Source organism: Hippopotamus amphibius, chromosome 2 (genome assembly GCF_030028045.1).
Source record: "Hippopotamus amphibius kiboko isolate mHipAmp2 chromosome 2, mHipAmp2.hap2, whole genome shotgun sequence".
In the NCBI taxonomy this organism is placed as follows: domain Eukaryota; kingdom Metazoa; phylum Chordata; class Mammalia; order Artiodactyla; family Hippopotamidae; genus Hippopotamus; species Hippopotamus amphibius.
The window spans coordinates 160,115,545-160,137,311 of NC_080187.1; the positions used below are offsets into that span (position 1 = coordinate 160,115,545).

At 39.6% G+C, this 21,767-nt stretch overlaps 1 protein-coding gene across 5 annotated transcripts in view; it reads left to right on the forward strand.

The window, feature by feature from the left end:
* Window positions 1-21,767, forward strand: part of SLC25A21 (solute carrier family 25 member 21) — a 478,694-nt gene that overhangs the window by 188,232 nt on the left and 268,695 nt on the right. The gene's annotated exons all lie outside the window — the stretch shown is intronic.

Here is a 21,767-nt window from a genome sequence, read left to right on the forward strand (position 1 = left end):
CGATCTTTGCTCAACTGATAATCGTTATGATGGTGGTGACAATCCCAACTGATAGTTAGCTATATTTTAAGAATTGCTCTTCAAAATAAAATAAAAATATTGTTATACGTTTTTTCCCTTCTAACATTTTCATGACTAAGGAGAGTGAGAAGAATCTAGAGGGGGCATCATAAAGTAAGTGCTCAATTGTGACAACTGTATAGGAATTTATTTGGATCTTTGCTCAAGGGATGCAGAGACAATGGCGTCTGGAACCTCACCCCTCTTTCTGCTCTTCCCCTGTTGGGCACTAAAGCACCTGAGAAGTATTTCCCTTGTGAGAGCATGGCTCAAAACCTGTACCACCGAAACGGTCCTGCTTGCATCTGCCTCTGATACCTGCTTGGGATAGAAGATTTGAAGTACAAAAGTGAGGGCTTCTTTGGACTCTAATACTGAGCTTGGTTGGTGGTAATAAAAACTAGAGTGTGATTTCAGGCCCCCAGGTGCCACGTAGATTCACTGTGGTCCAGCCCCTCATTTCACAAAGGTCTTCCATAGCCCCCAGGGGAAACCAGACTGTGAGACAAGATAGAAAAAGCTAAGCAAACCTATTCCCACTCCTGGAATAGCAGCTCAACCTTCAAGCTCTAGAGCAGGACCCTGAAACAACAACCTTGGGCATCAAAGGCCATTTATTTATTTATTTAGTTTCTGCTTTATACATAAGTTATATTTCCCAAAATTTAATTGTAATTGTTATGAGATTATTCAGAACAGGAAAAAGCTAAATTTTCAGATATACTTTCTTAAATTTTATACTTTTTTCCGATGCCATCCTTTGATTTTTATGTCTCTGCAACTTCATAATTTAAAAAAAAATCAAGGCTGAATGAAGGTCTTTGTTCTTATTGGGCTTATTAATCCTGCTTTATTGAGAAGACTTGACCCTGTGGCTACATTATCTTGGGATCAGGCTGTATTTTGTTGTATTTTCTTTGATATATGTACAGTAAAATACCAGACCCTAAAATAAAATCCCTTGCTGGGTTTCTTCTCCCTGGGAAAGAATACACTTTATGGCCATATGGAATGGCATCATGTCTCACTGTTGGGGTAGCACAGAAAAGACAACATCACTGAATGCTATCCGTTCTCATTCGGAGCCTCCTTAGTTTTGTCAGGTGCTGTAACTTGGACCCAACACTGAGCTGCAGCTCAGGAGACAAAACAGTTGGAAAACTTGGGGAAAGGCTCTAAGGGTCAGTGAAATTTACTGTGGGCAGCTGCTGCTTCAAAGCCACTCTCTGTGCAGAAGCCTATTAAGAAGTAGTAGGTTACGTTCCTGCCGTTTCCCCCAGCGTGATGGATGATGCTCTGAAAAGAGAAAAGACTTCCTGTTCCATGGAGGTGGCTTTCTTCTAGCCTGCCTCACCGCGTTTCTCAGGCTCGCTCCGTTCCATTTCTAACCATTGAATTCACTGCTCCACTACATTTAATAATAACCTGAGCTTGTCAGGAATGACTGACGGTGACTCACCAGTGACTGCTTGTCAATCAGCAGGACCTCCCACTCTCAGACAAGGGGCTTAGCTGTGCTGTCATTGCAGGGGAGAAGCTCCGTGAGCAAAAAGAATCCGGTTGCATATGGTCGAATAACAGGACAGGAAGTGGCTTCAGAGTTTGCTTGACCTTTTTTGCCTTCAGAAGCATTTTCACTTTACCTCATGTAAAGAAATTATTCCTCCCTGGCCTTCTCTCAGGCCTTGGTAATTGCCAAGCTCACTCCTGCCACAGAGCTTTTGTACATGCTGTTCCCTTGACTGTGCAGGCTTTCCTCTCCTTGCTGTGCTTTCTTAACTTCTACTCATTTTTCCACTCTCAGATTATGAAGGAATGCCTCCCCCCACCTCCACACACACACCGCTTCTTGCTTAGGACGGAGCTTCTAGCTCAAGATGTCCATAGGACAATGTCCCTTCCTTGGCAGTACAATTTCACTGACCATTTAATGGATGTCTTTCTCATGCTCTGCATTATTAAGTACTATGTCTGTCTGCCTGTCTGTCTGTCTCTCACACACAAGCACACTATTGCACAAGGCCTGTCCTCCCTGCCCCAACTTCAGGCTCCTCAAGGGCAGGGAGAAACGTGCCTGGTGTCAACCTGTCTCCCTCATTGTACTTCCATTACCTACTACTCAATGCATATTTTTAAAAAAATATTTATTTATTTATTTGGCTGCATTGGGTCTTTGTTGCTGCATGAGGGGCTTTCTCTAGTGGCAGTAAGCAGGGACCACTCCTCGTTGCAGTGTGTGGGCCTCTCATTGTGGTGCCTTCTGTTGTTGTGGAGCTCGGGCTCTAGGCACACAGGCTTCAGTAGTTGTAGCGTGTGGGCTCAGTAGTTATGGTGCACGGGTTTAGTTGCTCCGTGGCATGTGGGATCCTCCCAGACCAAGGATGGAACCCATGACCCCTGCATTAGCACATGGATTCTTAACCACTGCGCCACAAGAGAAGTCCCTCAATGCATATTTGTTGCTGCTGGATACAGTGACATTTAATTTCTCTATCATTAGGAAAGCAGAAGCTTGTCATTATACCCTTTTCACAGGCATAAACAGATACACAACATTCATGGTATGAGGTACCTTTTAAGAGCAAGGCTGAGTTGCTTGCTTAGTAACAAGCATAGCAACCCCTCTTTTTGTAGATGGGGAGAGGTGGTTCATAACTAACAGATTTAGAAAATCTGGTATTTTCAGATCAAATGAATATACATATTTCAAATAAAGTTCTCTCTTATTGACCCTATTAAACAAAACAGTGGTTACCAAGTGCTGGTTATTGTCTAGGATAGCCCTTTGCTGTTGTATGGAGGTGACTAGCAGACGAAATACCTGCCCTCCTGAGGCTTATCATCTAAATAAGAAACATCAGATAAAGACCAGAGAAGAAAGTGTTCACTTGTGGGAATGTGCGAGAATCACACATGTGAAGGAGAGGAAAGTTTAATTCTCTCTCCTTCTACAGGGTCAGATCTGTGGACTCAAGAAAGATAAAAATGTAACTGACCCTTGGTTAGTGGTGATTTATATAGATCTACAACCCATAAATCTTGTGATTATATTCTAAAATTAACCCAATATTCGAAAGGGAAAAAAAATCAAGATTCCTTACGAGATTTGGGGGGCGGCAGCAGGTGTGTTTTGTTGATGGTTGTGTTTAGATGACCAAAGGAGTTAAGTATTTAGGGAAATAACTCACATGGAGGTTTCCTCTTGCTGTCTAATTTAGAGGCTTTTCATTCCCTGTGAAATCCATGCAGGGGCTTCTGAAGGAGAGGTCAGGAAGGGAGGAACTCAAGGCATAAAGGTCTGGTCCCCCCAGTCCTCCAACCAAAAGGGCTCTGTGTTGAAACCTTCATTTTAGAATTTTAGAATCTCATTAGAAGAAAGAGTTCTGCTGCCACAATTTGCTAAATATTAAACTGCAGGATTCAAGAATTCTTGGGCAGAGCAGATGACAGTAGTCAGTGAATTTGAATGTTGGAGGACAGGACTGTTAGTAAGCTGGGAGGTGAATATAATGTATAGACAGAGAGACGCAGTTGCATATCCTATCAGAAAATCAAGGAATTGATAAGATCGTAATACTGATCCACTGATCAGTGAAGGCATTATGTCAGGCTGTGCTGAATCTACCCCAGGACACACAAAGGCTCTTCTGTGAGGTATCTGAATTGAGTAGAAAGAGATTCTTGAGCAATTTCTTTGATCAACTCAGGAGTTTCCTCTGATATGCCTTCATGTTGCTTAGAGGTTCATTCTCTATGGTAGAAATAGTGGGGAGTTGTTAGAATGTCTGTGAAATCACAGATCTCTGTGCTGAAGGAAAACTCCCCCTCTTCCCTTTTTTGGATGCTTTCTTGAAATGTTTCTTTAGAGATAGCAAATGAGGCAGAAGAACAAAGAAAAGAGAGGTCACCTTGAAAATGGAGATTCAGCTGTTTCTCATGACTGTGATACCTCTGAGCCATCCACTTTCTTATATTCTATGTAGTTCCTATCCCAAACCAAAAGTATATTTACAAATTGTTGTCTGACAATTAGGGCTATCTTAGAGACTATGATTTTTTTTATGTTTAAATATTATATTAAAATATTATATTAAAAATAAATTAAGTGAAAATATATTAACTTAAAATATATTTTCATAATAATATGAAAACTATTTGTCATAATTTAATGAGAATCTGTTAGAGTGAGAGAGTGGGGAATAAACTCAGAAGGAAAATATTTCTGGTCTAGTATACTCCAAAAAATATTGGACTTGCTCCAGAATATTTTACTTTTATTTTTGATAGGAATAAATAGGAATGCTATAGTTCTTCCTTGGAAAGTATGTCTATATATAGTTTCTGTGTATTTATATACTGAAACCAAGTGAGATTGTTCAAACATTGGAATGTTAGAGATTATAAAATTCTCTGTAAATTTCACTATCTCATGGAGTCTTTGTTCTCTGTTAAAAATTAAGAGATTTAAATGTCTATTGACAATCCTTAAAAATAATAAACATTTGAATCTTAAACTATCAAAAATCATAACCAAGATTCACTGATCTGGTTGAGGGAAGATTCATTTTAAAAAGAATATAGCCTAAGATTTTAAATTTAGTGGAGTGGAAAAGATGGATAATAACTGTGGAACTGTGAATTTATATTTATATGGAAAGTCATGGTATATGTGATATGAAATAATGATGTCCTTTGATGAAAACATAACTCTATTTCATAGGTCAGGATCAAAAGGGAGCATTTTCACCTTCAATTTGATCAATTCTGAGGATTCCAAAACAGAGGCAAAGTTAACAAATATTTGCAAAAAAAAAAAAAATCAAATTAGCACATCTGCTAGCCAGTTGATCCCTATCCTTTGAAAGTAACCACAAACATTTAAAACTCACTGATCACGGAGTAGATAATTGGAATACAAAGTCAGATCCCAACCAGAACCATTCCTTTAAGTAACTTAGAAAAGCCTTTTCTCAATCTATAGAAACATCCACATGGATAGAAAAAAACAAACTCATCTAATCACACAAATCAGAATTAGATTGGTGACACAGATATCATCGTTACCCTCCCCATCACAAAGTCTGTAATTTTGATATTAGAATAGATATGTTCATGTTAAATAGTTTATCTTCCTGAAATGTATAACTAAGTTATAGTTCTGAGTGACCTCACTGGGTGGGATTATGTGATTATACTGCAGGCACCGATTCTACTTACATTTATGTTCACTTTTGCTTAATACCTAAGCGTATTGTTTGAGTGTTGACAAGGTACCAATAATGTTACTTTGTCCTTTTACTGCACCTCTCATGAGAGGATCTTTAAGAGCTTTACTCACATTAGTGTGTTATTCCCAGGATTATTCTTCCTGTTTTATAACTGAGGAAACTACTTCCCATGGATATAAGTAACTTGTTCAAAGGCTGCAAACCAAGTCTCTAATGTGGCTACAAAGCTGCTCCTGATTCCAGGGCTTGACTGTTCCACCCTCGAGATTAACACTTGAAGGAGGCATTCTGTGATGGCTCTCACCCAGAGAATGGTCATGTGGACCCCATTAAATTAAGAATTTATGAACATGCATGAGGGATCCACTTTTTAGAGTCCATACAGAAAGGGTTTGCTGAGCAAACGAAGTAACAGAAATACAGAGAAAAATGGTTAACTTGCTGCATCGGAAGGTTGCCAAGCATTTCATATGCACTGGCTTACACTCAATATGCTGATTATAAGCAAGCTATTGATTTGTAAATTAAGATGCATATACTTAGAAACATTTTATTGGTATTTGGTTTGAGTCCATGATAATGAGTATTTATGAGAAGGTAGTAAAACCATATTAATTTAAAAATATATTTACTCATTTTGGTTTCTCATGGATTTAGACTAGGAAATTATATATGTATAAGAAGTCTTCATCATCACAAAATCTGGAAACAACAAATGTTGGAGAGGGTGTGGAGAAAAGGGAATTCTCCTGCACTGTTGGTGGGAATGTAAGTTGGTACAGCCACTATGGAAAACAATTTGGAGGTTCCTTAAAAAACTACAAATAGAACTACCATATGATCCAGTCATCCCACTACTGGGCATATACCCAAGAAAACCATAATCCCAAAAGAAACTTGTACCATAATGTTTATTGCAGCACTATTTACAACAGCCAGGACATGGAAGCAACCGAAATGCCCATCAACAAATGAATGGATAAAGAAGATGTGGCATATATACACAATGGAATATTACTCAGCTATAAAAAGGGATGAGATGGAGCTATATGTAATGAGGTGGATAGAACTACAATCTGTCATACAGAGTGAAGTAAGTCAGAAAGAGAAGGACAAATATTGTATGCTAACTCACATATACGGAATCTAAAAATGGTACTGATGAACTCAGTGACAAGACCAAGGACGCAGATACAGAGAATGGACTGGAGAACTCGAGGTATGGGAGGGGGCGGGGGGTGAAGGGGAAACTGAGACGAAGCGAGACAGTAGCACAGACATATATATACTACCAACTGTAAAATAGATAGTCAGTGGGAAGTTGTTGTATAACAAAGGGAGTCCAACTCGAGGATGGAAGATGCCTTAGAGGACTGGGGCGGGGAGGGTGGGGGGAACTCGAGGAGGGGGGGAGTCAAGGAAGGGAGGGAATACGGGGATATGTGTATAAAAACAGATGATTGAACTTGGTGTACCCCCAAAAAATAATAAAAAAATAAATAAAAGAAAAAAAAAAGAAAAAAAGAAGTCTTGGAAAATGAAAGCACTAAATAGCCTTTGCAAATATAGCAAAAGTGTAACTTCTAAAAGAGGCTTCGAGGGAGAAGATGGAGAAGAGTATTACGGAATTGTGAGTGCGGAGATCCTGGTGACAGAAGGCAGCGATCGGAAAGGCGATTTTTCACCGAGCATGTTGTGTCCTTCCACTGCAGTCAGCAATTTTCTTCACAAACAAAAAACAATGATATTCTGTCTGTGCTTCTTATGGGTTGTGCCATGTAATGAGGGGTCACCAGGTGCTCCTGGCACTCTTTGAGCTGGCTTGCAAAGTTGGAGCAAGACTGGCCTGGCTCGGAATGAGGGTAGATGCACTTCTGTGCATGTACCTTTGGCAGCTCATTTTGCAGGCAGGGTTAAAGGTTGAAGCAGCTCCATTTTCCACTGGTGAAGAGTCGAAACATGGCTTCTACCAAGATGGTGCCGAATACCAGCGAGAATGGCCTGCCTGGTCGTGCACATTGATTCAGCAGTTTATTTTGATCACAACCCCATGCGTGGTCTTGTATCTCTTTGTGCTGAAGGCGGATAGAGCTATGATGGTCCCTGCATAAATAATCTATTATTTTCCAAGATAAATGTTCCCACTACTCTGTCAGCCATAAATACCCTCTTTGCTAACATGCTGCTCAGGATCAGCATAGTCTGGGGAGGGCCATTTTGTATCCTCTGTTCACATGATCTAAGCAGCATTTTTGCATGACTTTGGGGAATAAAACAGGAAAAAGGGGGACATTTTAAAAATAGAATAAGCTTAATGGCTTTTTCACTTATCGTTTCTTTAACCACTTTAATATACTATGGGGGGATATGCACTAACCTTTGGTAGAAAGGGGGGCCTATTTTGTAACCAGAAGAAAATGAAAAATATTTCTGGAACATTTTGACTTTCTTTCAACCTCTTAAATGACTCAAAAGAAATATGGAATAATAAAATAAAAACTTGAAGGCTGCCAACTCAGGTCTCACAATAAGTTTTCTGCCAAAAAACTAAAATTACTGCTATTCATATTAATAGCTCTGCCCCACTACCAAAAAGAAAATTTCTGGCTCAGTCAAAACTACATATTTACTACCTCCACCTCAAATTCTAGAATTAAGGAAAGCAGTAAAATTATAAATTTTTAGAAGTGAATTTCGTTGTGTTTGGTGTGTCTAACCCCTAAATGAGACTGTTATCCTTAGAAGCAAGAAAGGCTGGGTGGTCACATGGCATCCTGTGGCCTTTAATTCAGCTTTTGAATAATTTCTTGATTACTTTCTGGATAAAACATGCAATATTAACACTAATAATTTATATGTGAGAAAAATAACTTTGGTAGAAGAATAGAGAAAGGACAAGTGGTAGAAGAGAGTGGAGGCAGTGAGCCATCTTGAAAGTGGCTGCAGTCATCCCAAGAAAGATGACGAGATCTCACACCGGGACTGTGCAGCTGGAGTTGAAATATACTTCCAAGAGGTGGCATCGTTCGTTGGCTGGCCTGGGGAGCTAATTCTCCTTCTTGCATCGTTTGTATGAGAACTTATATTTGAAGACATACTGGAAGGAGGGAACGTGTCTCTCCTGGAGGGAGCTCTCACCACTACTTCAGCATCTAGTGGATTCAAGGAGTTTAGAGTAGGGGTTCAAGAAATGCTTCTTACCTTCCCAGCTCCAGAGAGAGGATGTGCCTCTCCACTCCTGAGGCAGTATTTGTGTGCTAAGGGCATTTGTAAGGTACTTTTTCATCACTCTGGAAGGGCCTGTATTTCCATTGCTTTTCCCATGCCCAGCCTGTAGCTTTGGGAGTCAACGGGAGAGCCCAGCTGCCCTCTGCTCCTCACTAGCAATGGAGCAGCAGGGATGGCAGGAGGAGGAATGGCTCCTGAGCTTGTGGGTCAAGGCTGAGGCTAAGGACAATAAGGAGTCAACATCAGGCCTGGAGCCACAGTGACCCTCTTGAGACCATGCTTTCTGAGAAGATTTTCAGGCCTTATATAATAGTGGCCACTTTCTCAGCAAAACCTTAGAGCACTGTTTTTCAAAGTGTGGCCCTTAGGTGTTTTTTATCAGAACACCTGGGGAAGGCTTGCTAAAGCTATAGATCCCCAGGTCTTACCCCAGACCTTCAGAATCAGGCTCTCTGGGGGTGGGCTTTTACAGGCTCACTCAGATAGTTCCACACATGAAAGTTTGAGAACCATTATCTTAAAAACCTCCTCACCTTAACAGATTGTGATTAGTTTAAAAACTAGTACAGTGATGACAGCGTTACTGCTGTCAGAATTCCATTTGAGCAATTAGGCTGTTGTGTTCTATATCGTGCGAACCTTCATTTTTCTGATTATTGGCAAAAAGCAAGAGTCACATATAATGAGAGTGGCTCCATGCTCGGGGTGGCTTGGAGAGCGGAGTCACCACTGCTGTTTAGATAGGTGTTCCCATGAACTTTCTTGCTTGTTTTGGCTGTAAGTGTGTTTGGTGCTGCTGAGCAGGGCTGTGCATAGAACAACAGCCCATAGCTTTGCATTTCTCACTCAAGAGGGATTTGCTGGAAAGATACAGGCCAGCAAAGAAACCAGACAATAATGGTGAGGCCACATCCAGGGAGCGTGGATCAGAGAAGGGAGGGAAGGAAAGGACTGAGGTGGCAGGTTGGGGCAGGAGGAAAAAGAACAAAAGAGATGGAAAGAGCATGATACCAGTACAGAGTCTGTGTCGTAAGATAGGAAATTTACATGAAAAAGGGGTTCTCAAGAACAGAAATAAAATTGAAAAAAAAAAGGGGGGGGACTTCCATGGTGGCGCAGTGGACAGGACTCCGCTTTCCCAATGCAGGGGGCCTGGGTTCGATCCCTGGTCAGGGAACTGGATCCCACATGCATGCCGCAGCTAAGAGTTCACATGCCACAACTAAGGAGCCCACCTGCAGCAGCTAAGAAGCCCACCTGCTGCAACTAAGACCTGGCACAACCAAATAAATAAATAAAAACGGAAAAAAAAATGTTTTTAAAAAGAATAGAAATAATTATTGATATTTTTATGATTTGAAGAACGTAGCAGTTTGTCTAATATTATCTCTACCTGTCCTCTTCTCTCTCTACTCCTCATCACATGAAACCCCGAACATGAAAATCTAGTTCTGTTTTATGAAAGCAGATTTTCTCAATTCTGGCTCCTTTGCCATTGTTATCCTAGAAATTCCACATAGCTCTCTCAATCGCAGACGTATGTCTGTGTGCAGTTAAGTGGTCAAACTACTGAAATGAAAAAGGTGGAATTAGATAGGAATAGGATTCACAAGAGTAGAAATAGAGATGACATAAATTGGCCACTGAAAATGGATTATGGTTGTATAAACACCTTGATGTATTTTGGATTAAATAATTAGATTTTCGTTTCCCCTTCTAAATTAAAAACACAAAAAAGACACCCGTGGAGCTCTCCACGTTAGGCTTTTGTGGGTTTCACACCCACCTCATCTCATTTGATGCTCTGAACAGTCTGCAGAGAAGCAGGAAGTGAATTCTTGCGCTCATTGGACAGGTGGATAACCTAACAGCTAGAGAGCTCGCACGACCTGCTGGACATTTTATGGTTAGCGAGAGGCATAAGGAGGACAAGTCCATTTCTTCTGGCTCCGAGTTCAAAGATCTTTCCCATGTGCTGCCTTTTCTCTTAATATTCCAGGAAAAGATAGGTGTTCAGACTGCTTCTCAATCACTGATTAAACTAGTACTAAATAGGTACTGGAACATCCATCATGTGTTGGTCTGTTTACTGGGATCAGGCAGAGGAATTGTGGTCTAAATTGTGCAATCTGGATTTAGGAAATTCAAACAAAGATGTGAAGGTGGAAATGAGCCAAAACTTAGGTTGCCCTCCCTTCCTTTCATTTTTTTTTTCTGTAGGTGTCTCAGGTCAGTTGGTGGCCTGTGCCCTTTCATCTCCATCTCTTTGGCTTTGTGGAGAGCCTCCCTTTCTAAGGGCCCTTAGAAACAGGGCAAAACTGGGCATGCTCAGGTTTGGAGGCCTTATTTCTCAGGTTGTAAAAGCAGATGAAGCATCACCTTCTCCACCTGCAGTCAGTGGGGGATTACAGGGGATTAGAATATTGAAAGACATTTCTTGGGGTTTGTTTTTAGAGCGAGTAGAGAGAAGAATGTCCTGGTTTCAGTGAGTAAGGTCAGATACAAAGGGCTTGGGATCTAGCAATCAAACCAGTCAGCTCCACTTGCCCTCATTCCATCATAGGATTCCTGATGGAGGGGAGAAAGGGAGGAGAGTGGGGGCAGTTGGAGGAGGAAGCAGTGAGTCAGCTGCCCTCAGGCTGTGTGCTCTGGAAGAGCGGGGCACACTTGTTGCGGCAGCAACTCCCACTGAAAGCAAAACTGAGCCTTGAATTCCAGCCACACGCTCCGAACACCCTCATAAGACCCAGTAATCCCACTCCTGGGTGTATCCCTGGAAAAAACAATAATTCAAAAAGATGCATGCACCCCAGTGTTCACTGCAGCACTATTTACAATAGCCAGGACATGGAAGCAACCTAAATGTCTCCATCAACAGAGAAATGAATAAAGAAGATGTGGTACATATATACAATGGAATATTACTCAGCCATAAAAAGGAACAAACTAGTACAATTTGCTGAGACATGGATAGGCCTAGAGATTGTCGTACAGAGTGAAATAAGTAAGAAAGATAAAAACAAGTATCGTATAATATAGCTTATATGTGGAACTTAGAAAAATGGTACAGATGAACTTATTCATAAAGCAGAAATAGAGACACAGATGTAGAGAACAAACATGTGGATACCAAGGGGGGATGTAGGGGGTGGGATGAATTGGGATTGATATATATACACTACTATGTATAAAACTGATAACTAATGAGAACCTACTGTATAGCACAGGGAACTCTACTCAATGCTCTGTGGTGACCTAAATGGGAAACGAATCTAAGAAAGAGTTGATATTTAAAAAGAAAAAAAAAAAGAAGTACATGACAGTGCTTTCCCCATTCTATGTGTATGGAAGATTCATTTATTTACTGGGCAACTAAAGGGCTAAAATTTGTGGAGTCAATATGCACAGTCTAGCAAGAAAGTTTAAACAAAGAAGCCTAAAGAAATGTGTTGTCAAATCTACCAAGAAGCTGGTTGCACAAGGCAGTAACGGAGCATGGTCTTGTGTCTGGAGGTGTCCTTCCAGTAGGTTTGACTCTTTCCACTCCGTTCTTATTCGTTTGTATGGCAGCCCCATGTAAACTCTTGAAAACTCAGAGTCCTCCTCTCTCTAGCTCATTTGCACGTGCGTGTGCACGTGCCAATGAACATGCATGTGTGAGCTTGACAGGGTTATGTGGGCGGAGACTGCCAGTCTCCCATATCTGGGTAAGGCCTCAGCACCTGGTGACAAGGCTAGTTTCCACAGGGCACAGTTAATAACTGTTAATATCTCTGATGTTAGGAAGCTTGCCTCTGAACTAGTGCTGGGTATTCATTGCGTAAAGGACCATGATGAAACATACCTACAGGAAGACTTCAAAGGAGTTTAATCTTGGAGATTCCTAAAAGGTCGCATGGTTTCTTAGTTATGAAACTTTGCTCAGACTCATTTTACATTTCATTATGTGGAAAAAATGTGTGCGCTGATGACATGAGACAAAATATAAAATTGAATGTTGCCGGGGCTGTAGTTCTCTGTGTTTCCGAATGTCGTCTGTCTTAGGCAGGAGGGCCCAGGGTGGTGGGTGTGGTTACTTGCTTGTACCTGTGGCACACAGGCAGTTAGGCCAAGTGGGACAATGGAGGTGTTTTGGCAGTTTGGCTGTTCTGGGCAAACACACCTGGAAATGGCCTAGTTGCATTATCCTCCGTAGCTATTTATGTGTATGGTAAAGGCCTAATGGCTAAGTGAAAAAATGAGCCTTAAAGAGTAATTTTTGAAGACAGTCTTTGTTTATTCTCTGCTAACACGTAACCCAGTCATGCCCTATGTTATTATATATGTTCAGATTAGTCAGCACTATATTTTATCACTTCCAGTGAAAAGACTAGACTCTTATTTAGAGATACCCAGAAAAAGAGATATATTAACAATGAAACATAAACAAAATTGAATATAAATGAATATCATTAAAGAATAAGTTCTGTATAATAAAGCCATTTTCCTGACTTGGCCAGAAGTTTGTACTAATGCTCATTGTTAAGGTGGACATAAAGTATTGCGGTAAAACAGAAAACATTTAGCAGCCACATTTTTCTCAACAGCAATATTGCTGTTTTGGTGGGTGTTTATACCGGCAGCTGCATTTGAAATCCCAATCAAAGTTAAATTTTGCTCAGGCAATGTGATTGGTTTCTCACATTTGGGGGTTTTATGTCATTTTACTTGTGGCTGTTGGACGATGCTTTCTGACTGTTGGTGGTTGTCTGGCAGCGGGTCGTAGAATTGTGGAGCAGGAAGGATATGTAAAGATTACCTGTGGTACTCCCATCCCCATCCCCAACCACCTTATCCTGTAACAAGGAAATTAAAATCCATCGAGGTGGGTTCCCGTATCAAAGTAACATATTAATAGTGAGTGAACCAGGATGGGAACTCGGGATTCCAGCCGTGGTCAGCCTGGGTCACCCCGCATCAGCTTTGAACACTTCCCATAGGCATCCTGGTGAACACTCGGGAAGGCACCTCTTAGTCCCTAGGGCCTCTACAGGTTGCTGCCCTTTTTGAAGTCTCTGGATCTCTGCCAGCAGCAGCACCAAGGCCAGGAATGAGGAGGAAGCAAGAAGCAGGGGAGAAAAGAAGGAGGGGGATGATGACTATGGAAGAGTGTCCTGGTTTCTAAAATAATAAAGTGGACTTTTCTCTAGTGACTGCAAAGGGTCTCTGGTGGCCAAATTCAAAACAAGGGCCAAAAATGCTTTGAGCAGCCAATAGCATCATTTGAATATACATCCAGCTGTTCAGTGTGGTGCCTTTCAAAAGCGATAGAAATTTGGGTGAAAAACTCTGATTTCATTTCTGTTTGTATGCATACAGAGGCGTGAACTTGGGGGTACCTAAGAATCTTTTTGTGTTATTTGTACATGCTGCTTACGTCCATGGCCAAACCATGTGACATCACGTATAAATGAAGGTGTCTGTTTTTGTCACTGTAAAAATAATTGTGAGATGACAAGGCATTTAGCACAAAAATTTTATAAATTTCAGGTTTTTTTTTTTTTCCTTTCACCTTTGATGGATATCCCTGTGATTAGTGAGTTACTTCTGCTGAGATCCTTAGGGGAACACATAAATATTGATAAAAATGGCTTGAGGTTCCGTATGTCTAAAAACTAACATTATTCCCCTCCACCTACATAAAGTAGGTATGTGGTAAATATTGTCTTTGTTGAAAGAATGAATGAATGAATGAAGAGGGAATGCTAGGGAGCTGAAAGTGGCTGGCTAAATTAACAGAGATTGCGCTGCTTTAAAAAAACATTTGGCAACATTGCCTGATGTTATTTGGTAGACACAGTAAGGTACAGTATGCGTTACTAACCTCATTAAGTTCCAAATAAAACTCTATACTTTACACCATTTCTACAAGAGGTTTTATTAGATTTCCTTAACTGGTGTCATATTTTTTGGCCAGGGCATTTTTAACCAGCTACACATAAATAAAGTTCTATTTTGTCACCATGTCATAGTAAAATAAACTGCTTGTACTATGCATCCCTGCCAAAGCCAGAGCAGACGGGGAAAGGATATAAATGTGTCAGTATTCAGGGAGAGAAAACACATAAATGCACATGGCGACTCTCTTAACTCCGAGGCTCAGCGTGATACTAATTCATTTGGGTGACATTTAGAAAGCTACTCCCAACATAAATAATATGTATATGGTGGGGGGTATCTCTGACAGACACAAAGTTGGGAAAAAATGGTCTGAAAGAATGCACATCGGATTTTACAGGTGCTCAGAACATTAATGTACAGTGATGGATGACCTTTTTGCTGAAGGTTGACATAATGTTGAATGGAATGTTTTGTTTATATCTGGTACTGAGTTTATTGACCAGCACCAAAGGGTAAGACCAAGCTGGGATTTGAACAGTCTCTACTTTTTTCTTTTTGTGGAAGCTGTTTTCTACATCCCACCCCCTCACAGGCAACAGTTCTTAAGTTGTTTCACAGATATCATTCCACAAGATGGATTACTCTCTTTAAAAAAAATATCTTAGGCCTAAGTATTCATTACCAAAGGTGCAATTTTTGATGGGTAAACATGAAAAATTAAGCAGAGAAGGTTTTTAACACATTTATCATACATCTTTAATCTTGGTTTGTCATCTTTAATGTGTCAACAGTTAAAATTCCCATGATTAATGGTGAGTTGCTACCAAGAGTGCCTATAGATAAAATCATGAAGTCCACAAATAGAAGGGACCAACAAGTCAACCAGGCCATTTGAATGACAGCATAGACTTGTCCCCACAGTGGTCTTTCCCATATGGAAGGAAACAGAGTTAGAATAAAAAATAGGAAAAACTTTTAGTATCAATCCAAGTGATAATTTCCTTTCACCACTAAGTAGGAAATTATCACTATACAAAAGTAATCCCATTGGGAAAATTTTCCAAGTCCTTAGCATAAATTATTTCTTTCATAATGTCAGCCATTATACCTAGTTATTATAACCTCTTGAGCAATGCTGTACATTCTTTATTCTTGATGGTTACACCTTTCAAGTTAATTTTACCATGACCGTCTTTAGTCACTTTTAGTTTCTTTGCTCATTTGTTCATTCTTTCATTTATTCATTTTATTCAATAAGTATTTCTGAAGCCTACACTGTGCCAGGTTTTTAGGACAAGGCAAAAATGCATCAGGCCAGGAGCTTTCAGTGGCTTAAAAAGTAGTGGAGTAAATAAAACAGGTGCAAAAATGCCCCAAATATAAGGTAGAATGTGATACATGTCCTTAGAAAGTTACAGATAGTATTGGGAGGTGAAGATGTAGGAATGACCATTAGTTTTTTTGGTTTTTTAATATATTTATTTATTTTATTTATTTATTTATTTATTTGTTTAGTTGGCTGTGTTGGGTCTTTGTTGATGCACATGGGTTTTCTCTAGTTGCGGCGAGCGGGGGCTACTCTTTGTTGTGGTGCACGGGCTCCTGCTTGCCATGGCTTCTCTTGTTGCAGAGCACGGGCTCTAGGCGCGTGGGCTTCAGTAGTTGTGGCACATGGGCTCAATAGTTGTGGCTTATGGGCTTAGTTGCTCCATGGCATGTGGTATCTTCCTGGGGCAGGGATCGAACCCATGTCCCCTGCATTGGCAAGTGGATTCTTAACCACTGTGCCACCTAGGAAGTCCCTGACCATTAGTTCTTGCTGGAGGACTCTGGAAAAACTTCCTAGAGGTGACAGTATTTGAGGTGGGCTTCAAAGGATGCCTAGAATTTGCACCTCCAGAGAACAGGGTGAAGTAGAGGAAACCCAATGAAGGCACAAGGAAAATGAAGAAAGGCACTAAAGGAAGGGAAGGGAGGGAGAAGTGAAGGGACTAAAGAATAATGGAAACATAAGATGGGGCCAGATCACCAAGGACCTTGAGAGGATCTAAAGATTTCAGATCTTCTTCCTTAATCAGTAGGGAGGAATTGAAAGTCTTTAGCAGAAACAGACTTAATTAGCACTGTGCTTAGGAAAGTGCTTTCTAGAATAGGGTGGAGGATAAAGAGACCAAAGGTGAGGAGGCCAGTTTGATGAGAGGGAGAGAATTCCTGTACATGAACATGGAGAGAAAGAGGGGGGCAGTGGAGTGGAAACATGGGGCAGAGGTCACATCAGAGGGTCAGAGACATGTTTGGGGGGCTGATGCATCAGGATCAACCTTCAGGTTTCAGCTGAGTGACTGGGAAAGTCAGTAAAAATGGGGGGTAGGTTTAGAAGAGATGGAATGCCAAGTTCAGTTCTGCACACCAGTATGATAATCTGGTTCTATAGAATCATATTATGTATATCTTTGAATACCCAATTTCTAACAACATGTGGATGCTGAATAAAGTTGGAATGTTATTTGACAAACAAATTACCTCATGTGAAGATGTCCTGTAGACAGTTGGAAAATCAGGCAAGACAATGTATTTTCTCTCCTCACAGTGCCTGGTATGTAGGGTATGCTTAAGGATGTATTAAATATCTCATGTTTTATTTCTTAACCATAACAGTGATTAAAATGCATAAATAGTAAATAAATATTTTTGAATAAATTTCTTTCTTATTGTGATAATTTCCAAAATGATAGATTTATGCCCTCTTTTCCCAGTTAATATAAATCACACTATATGAAATATGTGGTCTTACGCTGAGAAAAATTTTATGCCAAAAAACTTGGTGCCAATATTAGTTTCTGCCAGTAAAGGACACTTCCAGCTATTTGCTTACAGTACGAATAAAGAAAATGATCCAAAAGTTTTCACCTCTGTTAGTTTTGCCATCTATTGAATATTAATTTTAGTAGGCATGGATTTACATTTTTCAGTTTGGAGCTAACCACTTATGAACTTTTACATTCTATTTTGTTCTGTTTTGATTTTTCTTTGGTATTCCATATCCCTAACTTTATATATGCTTTAAGATTTCTGACTTGATTTTTCCAGCTTTTATTCTATTTTCATGTCATGAACAAAGTGAATCTTATATTTCTACAAAATAAACATATTGATGCAATCTTTGTTATTTAGTCCAGACTGCCATTTACATAAAGTAGCCCAAAAGTAGCCCACTGTATTTATAATAAACTCAAAAGTTGTTGATTAAGAAACATCTTAAAGTTCAAGTGCATTTTGCTGATTAGTAATAGCTTATATGTAGTGTGTCATGTTATCATTAACCAAATATTTTCTGACATTCAACCTCTAATAACCAAAAGCAGTGTTTAGACATGGACCATATTGCAGGCAATTGATACTTCAAAACTAAATAAGTAGAGGTGGAGCTAGACTAGCAAAATGATAAAAATCAAATTCCACAACACCGCTGAAGGATTCAGAGAACACTGGGTGACCACAGCTTGATGATAGATGAGTAACCAGATCTAAACGTTCTGTAAATACCCAGTCATTTGAGAGAAGTCTTCTTGAATATCTCGTTCTTCATGCCTGAAACATGACCACGTGGAGACTGAGCACAAACTCTAAAAGGTGTAGTCTTTTTTTGCCCAAGACCACAGTCTTGTGGACTGGATAAAAATGGGATTTATTTGTATCACACTTTGGGGATATATCTTTTTTGGATTTATTGTTATAATGTTAAGGCATCACTGTTTTGTTTTGTTTTTACCCTTAATTATTATAGCAAAGAATTCCTAAGAATTGTCAGTTTGAACTCCAAATATCTGGAAAATTGTGGGATTTTTTGAGGTCTAGACTTTGTTGGTCTATGATTTGCTTCTAATCCTGATGTCACTTCTGGTACTGAGTATAAACATTCCACCATTTATTTAGTGAACATTGATTGGCATGTGATCATATAGTAATAAAATTAAGAAAAGAATTCCACTTTTTAAGAAATGTATCCACAGAGACAATAATAGTCATAGAGACATGTAATTATAGGAATCTTTAAGAATATCAAATAATAGACGACCCCCCCCCCCGCAAAAAAAATTGACACTATTTCCCGCTTCGATAGCCGTACTGCCAAGAACTGAAAGGAAGAAGACAGTTGTTCATTCCACTGCAGTCCTCTTTTTTGTTTTTGGTTCAGGTTTGCTCTGCATTCATTGTACCTGAAGCAAGACTACCTGAAGCATGAGCAAAAATGAAGCCATTGCAAGATTCCCCTGCCTGGGGTGTGTGTAACCAGTGAGTCATTCTGTGGGGTTCCAGAATGCAAAGTCTTCGCTGGTGAAATCACTAGATAACCCAAACGTTTGTAACTTGAAGCTCTGAATTGATTTTATGTATGTGGCTAGAACTGTGCTGCACATCCACGATGGCAGATCAAGACTGATCTCTTAGCGATGTACTTTCTTTGTAGGAAATATCAGGATCCCTGAGCCATCTATTTTCCCAGTAGGGAGAAACAGGCTAACCCATGGAAGTGAGTGTCTTTGGTGTGCCTGGATTTCATTCATTCATTTGGCTATTCTGTCACTGATTTACTCTCTTATTCATTCACTTATCCATTCATTCATTCATAAAAAGATATTCAGAATTTATTAGCTTAGGCATTGAAGTCTAAAGATGAATAAAAGAATCCTTAACCTCTTCTAGTGGGACACACACAAATGAACAACTATATAATACAGTGTGATTACTTTTATAATAGAAATAATATGAGCAAATTCTTAAAGGAAATGGAGAGAGAAAATACCCTGATAGGGTAGGAGTAAGGAAAGGCTTTATAGTATAAATCAGTGATTACCAAATATTGTTCCCTAACTCATGCCTGTCCAGAAGAGAGTCTTCACTGGTTTGTGTGAAATAAGAAAAGTAAAGAATACATCTCCATAAAATTAAGTTTAATCAATTAAGGAACTGTCATTTTTAAGATTCTGTTCTTTCTACTTCTGTGTTATTAAAATGCCCTATCTTTTGTGAAATAATGGTTAGAGTAGGTGATGGTAATCTAAAAAATTTTCTTGCTTGGCAAAATAAAAACTTGGCAACTCTGTTTATTACTCAAGATTAAAAAAAATTACTGGTCTGTGAAATCTGGTAACTTAAGAACCATGTGGACAGTATTTGAGGTCAGCTTTTGCTTAGGTTTACCTATTTTCCAAATCCTGACAATAGTTAGAAACTAGTAAATCCAGGAATATTATTTTTTCAAAGGGTAAGACGATCTGAAAAGATAATTCGTTTTAAAGAGTGTAAAGTGTCCTCATGGACAATTCTTCAGAGGCAAAGTCATCATTGAATAAGCTTTTGGCAAGCGTTACCTTTCGTGTCCTCTTTGTGAACTCATGGTGGTCAACCATGTTTTACCACAAAGTGATGCTGGTTCAATATCAGAGACAGAAAATTTGGTAGCATGGACCAGTGTCTGCTGCAGTGAGATGTAGTCCTATGATAAGTGGATATGTGTGTGCCTCCACTGTAATTATAAAAAAACTCCAAATTCATCTGCTTCATTGATAAGGAACCACTGAATTGGATGAGATCTCCTAACATCTAGGATGAGATCTCCTAACACCTAGGAAAGTCAAGAGTTTTCCTCACCGTGATCTGCACCCCTGGTAGAACACTGGAGACGCAACCAAATGGTTGAGTCTCACATCTACAGCCTTGGTTTGTGCCGATAGTAAATGCCCGAACAGAAGGGCCAGGCCCCAGAGCCCCACTTCCTCTGGATCCTGGGCATGACCAGTGCAGAACAGGGATTAAGAGCAATAAACATGTCCTGAAAGCAATGATTTTACTCTGTCTACATTGATACCAAAGTGCCAATTGTCACTCAGTCACAAGGTAGAGTATTTTAAAACAATGTGAGTGTGTGCAATGATATACAGAAATACATTAACTGTTTTTATACAAGCACACACATAATTAATTTGTACAAATCTCATACTCATTCCTTCCAAGAGATTGGCTTTGTCTCTATTTCTAGACAGAAAATAGTAGCACACAGTTGGCATTGTTGTGCTTTTTCTTGCTATTTAAATAAAAACCACATCACAGGGCTTTCCTGGTAGCACAGTGGTAAAGAATCTGCCTGCCAATACAGGGGACACAGATTCGAGCCCTGGTCAGGGAAGATCCCACGTGCTGCAGAGCAACTAAGCCGGTGTGCCACAACTACTGAGACTGCGTGCCACAACTACTGAGCCCATGCTCTGCAACTACTGAGCCCATGTGCCTAGAGCCTGTGCTCCGCAATAAGAGAAGCCACCACACTGAGAAGCTGGAACACCGCATCGAAGAGTAGTCCCTGCTTGCCACAACTGCAGAAAGCCCACGTGCAGCAACAAAGACCAAACGCAGCCAATAAAAATAATAAATAAATAAATAAATAAATTTATAAGAAAAATAAGAACCACATCAGAACTGGACACTTTTGCAATGGCTTAAAGTTAAGTAGAACTAGTCTATTTTCTTAGTGGATCGTGAGTTGACTAAAATTTAGAATTGCAAAATATAAAAGGAATGGCATTTTAAAGATAGCTCTACAGTTAATTTTTTTTCAAGAAATCATTTTTTATTCAATAAAAGCATTTGGGTATATTTTAGAGATCAGATAAACTTTTCCCTTCATTTTGAGTTTGAGGAAGCAGGCTCAGAGAGGGTAAGTGACTTTTTCAAGAATGGATAGCCAGATCTAAACTAGATCTCTTAATACCAATTGAATTATTTAAATATTACTACATTTTGTTTGTTTATACTTTGCAAAACAATTCTTTGCAAAAAAATTCTATTTCTTGTACAAATATTTAGACAAAATAATTAACTCTAATGGACAGGTCTGTGGATAAGGAACCCTATTTCTTTTATTTGCTCCAGTGACAGCTGGAGAAATTGACAAGGTCTGTGCATTGGTTAGTAGGGAGCTTGGCATTGGAGATGTAGAGAGTTGCAATGATTCAGAAACAGTGCCCTGAAGTCGTAGAAATAATGTAACTAATTAGCAGTCCCCAAATTCCATGATACATATTTTTGAACATTGTTACTATTTTGAGTTATTATATTGTTTACACTATGTTTCTGAACACAATTATTGATTGTTTAAAAAGGGGCTCTTTGTCTTGGTAATAACTAGGGTTTTATTTTTTGCTTTTTTTTTTGTTTTCTTTGTAATGGCAAGACAGAAGTCAAATTATTGCTCTTTTTTGTGTAATTTTAAAAGAGAGGGATATAGTTCATGGTGTGTCCTGGTTACCAAAACTTTGTCCCTGAGACACATAAAGAAGGTTGCATCTGTAGAGTGTGATGGACGAGGTT